The following is a 6,647-nucleotide window of genomic DNA, read 5'->3' on the forward strand; positions in this document are numbered from 1 at the left end:
AAGGGCGGGTTGAGTGGGTGGTGGGCGGATCAACGCTAGAGACACTCACACCCTGGACATCCGCAGCCGTGGAGGAAAGCGCCCTCCACTGTGAAAAGAGATTTCCATATGTACTTGTACCTTCTGTGGCCCTTTAACCCAGAACAGATGTCCACAATAAATACCCTTGACCCACAGAGGCAATTCTAGCGTGCTATCGAGGACACTTTTTTGTAGTTTGCTGGACTTGTTTGTAGGTTTCTGGCTGGTCAACACCTGACCAATCTGCAAGGTTTAATATGGAAATGTAAAGCTTATTTTGTGTATTCCTGGACATAGGAGTATAGGAAACAGCAATATATTAAAATCTAATTGGGTAAAGTAACAGCTTAGCTTGCATATACTGCTGGCTCCCGGGGGAACAGTGTGTGAGCTGTTACAATCTGCCTCCTGTTATAAGGTGTGGTAATATCAACTTGCTACTTTACTCTTTCCACTGTACGGAGATATTTGCATGTTCTTATTGACACATCTCTTTGGTTTCTTCTTGGCAACAACATATTTTTGGGGATCCCGGATTCGAGTCCTTATTGAAGGTTACCATCTGATGAAGAATGAGATATCTGAAAGTGATCACAAATGGAGCATTTCAAAAGACACAAACAAATGATGCCCATTCTTTGGTAAGGGTGGTCACTTTGTGATCAACCATGCGAGGAGGTTAAAGACTTGTTCACATGCTATTAAACAATATCCAGGTCAGATAAGTATGCTAATTGCTCACTATGTAAAATGTTTATTTTGTGGGGGAAGCTCAAACAAACTAAACCAATATTTACAGAGGTACTGCAGCCAAATATTCCCACTGTTTCCCAGGAACTAAAGCTAGCTCATTTATCTTGAATTCGCTTGAGCACAAAGTTGTCCCTGACACTAAACGTCATCTTACTGTGAAGCAGGAAACCAATGCTTGAGTACATATTCCTGAACCATTTTGTAAATGTGGTATTAGCTTTAAAAAAGCTTTATTGACTTCTTTGGGATCGGTGTTCCTTTTCACGGGACGGTTGAGCTAACGTAGGCTAATGCGATTAGCAAGAACATTTCCCGGGACATAGACATATCTGATATTTTCAGAAAGCTTAAATTCTTGTTAATCTAACTGCACTGTCCAATTTACAATGAAAGAATACCATGCTATTGTTTGAGGAGTGCACAGTTTTGAACATGAAAAGCTATTAATAAACAAATTAGGCACATTTGGGCAGTCTTGATACACATTTTGAACAGAAATGCAATGGTTCATTGGATCAGTCTAAAACATTGCACATACACTGTTGCCATCTGTGGACAAAATCTAAATTGCAGCTGGGCTGGAATAAGACATTATGGCCTTTCTCTTGCATTGCAAAGATGATGGTACAAAAAAAATACAAAAGAACGGTTGGTCTTTTCTTTGTATTATCTTTTACCAGATCTATTGTTTTATATTCTCCTACATTCCTTTCACATTTACACAAACTTCAAAGTGTTTCCTTTCAAATGGTACCAAGTATATGCATATCCTTGCTTCAGGGCCTGAGTTACAGGCAGTTCGAACTGGGTATGTCATTTTAGGCAAAAATTGAAAAAAAGGAGCGGATCCCAACTCTTTACTGGCAAACATGGGTCACACATGGGTTACACATGGGTCACACATGGTCATGTCAACTGATCAGCAGTCTGTATCACAAATTAGGACATCTAGGAGTTTTAAAGATTTGAAAATGGCTATGAGTAAGATGGGAAGATGAACTTGGGTTAGCTTTAGCTTCATTATGGAGATCTTGAAGAGGAATTGGCTGTGCATGTCAGTAGTCATAGAGATCAATCACATGAACTTAGGAACCAACCCAATGTCAACCTGATCTTTAGGTTACAGTACATCTGTGAACCCTGCATCACATGCTTGATGGCGGAAACCTTGGTGGTCTGTTGTTGGTCACTATTAAAACTGCATTATTTTTCTTCCCCTTGATCCCTGGAAATGTCTACAACACCAAGATGCCCTCTCTTGGAAGATGCAGCTGTGTGTGGTTACATAACAGGAAACAGCTGTCAGGAGTGTCCCTATGCATGGCTCTTTAGGTCTGGGCCCAGACTCCTGTACAGGTTGTCATGTTTGTTTTCAGAACAAGCATGGTTCTATCTGAGGCGTTCCGGAGTCAATGGGCTGGAGGAATTTTAGGGTTCACAGGCAGATGCTTTGTGTCTGGGGGTAAGTGACAGTACATGGCTGAACAGATGACCCATAAGTATACTGCACTTCTGTTCATATTACGTCACTTAAAAATAATATCCACATTCCATGTATTTTATGTTGCTTGTAGATGAGTAATGTTCAATAACCTTTTAACATTAATATTTGGAGACACCATGATATACAGTCATGTCCAAAATGATTGGCACCCTTTATGAAAATAAGCAAAAAAGACTGTATAAAATAAATAATAGAAATACTGGGCTATATTGTATGTTATATTATTTTATAGTAATACAATTGCTCAGAAAAAAAATATATATTTTCTTACAAGTAATACAAAAAAATCACAAAAAGACTAATGACACTGTGCCTTTTTATAAAATGTTTCATGAAATTGTAGAAAACATTAGGACGGATCTGAGCAGTGGTGTAAAGTACTTAAGTAAAAATACTTGAATGTACTACATAAGTCGTTTTTTGGGGTATCTGTACTTTACTATTTATATTTTTGACTACTTTTACTTCACTACATTCCTAAAGAAAATGATGTACTTTTTACTCCATACAGTTTCCCTGACACCCAAAAGTATTTGTTACATTTTGAATGCTTAGCAGGACAGGAAAAATGTCCAAATCACGCACTTATCAAGAGAACATCCCTGGTCATCCCTACTGCCTCTGATCTGGCGTACTCACTAAACACAAATGCTTAGTTTGTAAATTATGTCTGAGTGTTGGAGTGTGCCCCTGGCTATCCCTCAATAAAAAACAAGAGAATCGTGCTGGCTGGTTTGCTTAATATAAGGAATTTTAAATGATTTATACTTTTACTTTTGATACTTAAGTACATTTTAGCAATTAAATTTACTTTTGATACTTAAGTATATTTTAAACTAAATACTTTTCGACTTTTACTCAAGTAGTATTTTACTGGGTGCCTTTCACTTTTGCTTGAGTCATTTTCTATTAAGGTATGTTAACTTTTACTCAAATATGACAAAATTGGGTACTTTTCCACCATTGGATCTGAGACCATTCATGCATACATACTGTAATCTTTCCAGACCCTTGATATTCTTCATCTGCCCTTATGGACTCAAACCAAATGGTTTTCAAGTCTGGAGACTGAGATGGCCATTACAAAATGTTGATTTGGTGGTCAATAAATTATTTCTTTGTGGATTTAATGTGTGCTTGGGGTTATTGTCTTGCTAGAAGATTCACAAAGAAACATGTACGCTGCTGTATTTTCTTGACAAGTACATAAGCATGTACAGTAGGCTAATTTGTAGCAACACTGAACCATGCATGAGAGCACCAGCTGTTCTGGTTGACTGTGTGATCTCGCTCTCCATAGCCAATGTGAGTAAGACCTTTAAACAGGTTAACATTCGCAAGGCCACAGGGCCAGATGGAATACCAGGACTCGTACTCAGAGAATGTGCTGACCAGCTGACAAATATCTTCACTAACATTTCTCACCTGTCCCTGACCTGATCTGTATTACCAACTTGTTTCAAGCAGACCGCCATAGTGCCCGTACCCAAGAAAGCCAAGGTAACAATCGCCCCATAGCACTCACATCTATAGCCATGAAATGCTTTGAAAGGCTGGTCATGGCTAACATCAACACCATCATCCCAGACACCCTGGATCCACTCCAATTCACATACCACCCCAAATGATACACAGATGACGCAATCTCTATTGCACTCCACACTGCCCTCACCCACCTGGACAAAAGGAATATATATGTACGAATGCTGTTCATTGAATACAGCTCTGCATTCAACACCATAGCCCCCTCCAAGCTCATCACCAAGCTCAGAACCTTTTGACTGAATAACCCCCTCTGCAACTGGATCCTGGACTTCCTGACAGGCCGCCCCCAAGCGGGGATGTTAGGCAACAACACATCCGCCACACTGACCATCAACATGGGGGCCCCTCGGGGGTGTGTGCTTAGTCCCCTCCTGTACTCCCTATTCATGACTGCATCGCTGCACATGACTCCAACACCATCATCAAGTTTGTTGACGACACGACGATGGTAGGACTGACCACCAATGACGATGAGGCAGCCTATAGCGAGGAGACTTGTCAGTGTGGTGCGTGGACAATAACCTCTCCCTCAATGTCAGCAAGACAAAGGAGCTGACCACAGACTACAGGAAACAGAGGGGAGAGCACCCCCCCATCCACATCAATGGGACTGTAGTGGAGCGGGTTGAGAGCTTCAAATTCCTCTTTGTCCACATCACTAAGGAATTAACATGGTCCACACACACACCCACACACTTGTGAAGTGAGCACAGCAGTGCTTCTTCCTCCTCGGGAGGCTGAAAAGATTTGGCATGAGGCCATCAGATCCTCAAAAAATTAAACAGCTGCACCATTGAGAGCATATTGACTGGCTGCATCACCGCTTAATACGGCAACAGCAAGGCACTCGACCGCAAGGCGCTACAGAGGGTGGTGAGTATGGCCCAGTACATCACAGGGGCCGAGCTCCCTACCATCCAGGACCTCTATACCAGGTTGTATCAGAGGAAGGCCCAAAGACTCCAGACACCCAAGCCATAGACTGTTTTCTCTGCTATCGCACGGCAAGCAGTACTAATGCACCAAGTTTGGAACTAACAGGACCCTGAACAGCTTCTACCCCCAAACCATAAGGCTGCTAAACAAGACTGCTAAATAGCTAATGAAATGGCTACACGGACTACCTGCATTGACCTTTTTTTGCACAAACTATCTTGCACTGACTTTATGCACACGCACTGGACACCTGTAGTAGCGGTGCGTGGGTAAAATCACTGGGGAAGTTGTTTGCTCTATAACTTGTTAGTTCATATGCCTTGCGACCGTGATATATGCTTAAGGCCGAGACAATAAGAAAACATAGTGGAAGAATAAATACAACTACACATTTGTTGCATAACAGAACCGGAGGGTAACCTTTGTCCGGTAAAGTCCACAAAGCATATTGCCTGTAACAAACAGTTACATGACCTACAGCATGGTAAAGAAAGACTACTAAACAACTATTGATTTAGAATGACATAGAGTTACTGCAAGTAGCAAAGAAAACAGGAGCTGCTTCCACTTTTCCAGCACCATTTCAACTTCAATATTTCAACATAATCAAATGACCTATGCTTAGGCTAATCAAATGTTTCCCAACCCTGGTCCTCGAGTACCCCAACAGTAAGCATTTTTATTGTAACCCTTGACAAGCACATCTGATTCAATTTGTCAACAAATCATAAAGGTCTCAATGAGTTGAATGAGGTGTGTTTGTCCAGGGCTACAACGAATACGTGTTCTGTTGGGGGTACTGGAGGACCAGGGTTGGGAAGCACTGGTCTAATACAGTGAAAACTAAAAGATACCAAAAACTATTTAGTGCAGTCAACGTCAGCTAAACATGATGTGGCTGTCCATGGTTCTGATTTGTGTGTGTGTGTGTGTTCGTTTGGGCAATTAGAAAAAACATGTTCACTCAAGCTACTTTTAGAGCAACGCCAATACCATCCTCCTCTCTTTCATGTTAATGAAATGGTCTATGACTCTGTACACGCTTTAATTGTTTTATGTCCTAGGCTACCTGGCTAAAATGCTTGCTCGCTAGCCTAACCTCCTTTTCATTGGCAACGTTAGCTAGTTAACATTAGCCTTCTACATCTACCTGCATATCACTCAGTCCAGGGGCACAATGTATTTTATGGTTGGATCAGAATCACCGTTACAATCATTGGCCAGTATGGAGAATTATGTAAAACCACAAGTCCAAATCCCTATCTTCATCCATGGCTAATTTAGGAAAGGGTCCATTTTAGCTAGATAGCTAGCCACCGGAGGACAACAACACAACAAGATTAAACAATTCAAGTTGTTTCTATCAATGATGTACAGTACCAGTCAAAAGTTTTGACACACCTACTCATTCAATGTTTTTTCTTTACTTTTACTATTTTCTACATTGTAGAATAATAGTGAAGAAATGAAAACTATGAAATAACACATATGGAATCATCCAAAAAAAAGTGTTAAACAAATCAAAATATATTTTATATTTGAGATTCTTCAAAGTAGCCACCCTTTGCCTTGATGACAGCTTTGCACACTCTTAGCATTCTTTCAACCAGCTTCATGAGGTAGTCACCTAGAATGCATTTCAATTAACAGGTGTGCCTTGATAAAAGTTAATTTGTGAAATTGCTTTCCTTCTTAACGCGTTTGAGCCAATCAGCTGTGTTGTGACAAGGTAGAGTTGGTATACAGAAGATAGCCCTATTTGGTGAAAGACCAAGCCCATATTATGGCAAATACAGCTCAAATAAGCAAAGAGAAATGACAGTCCATTATTACCTTAAAACATGAAGGTCAGTCAATGTGGAAAATTTCAAGAACTTTGAACGTTTCT

This window comes from Salvelinus namaycush, chromosome 28 (genome assembly GCF_016432855.1).
Source record: "Salvelinus namaycush isolate Seneca chromosome 28, SaNama_1.0, whole genome shotgun sequence".
In the NCBI taxonomy this organism is placed as follows: Eukaryota; Metazoa; Chordata; class Actinopteri; order Salmoniformes; family Salmonidae; genus Salvelinus; species Salvelinus namaycush.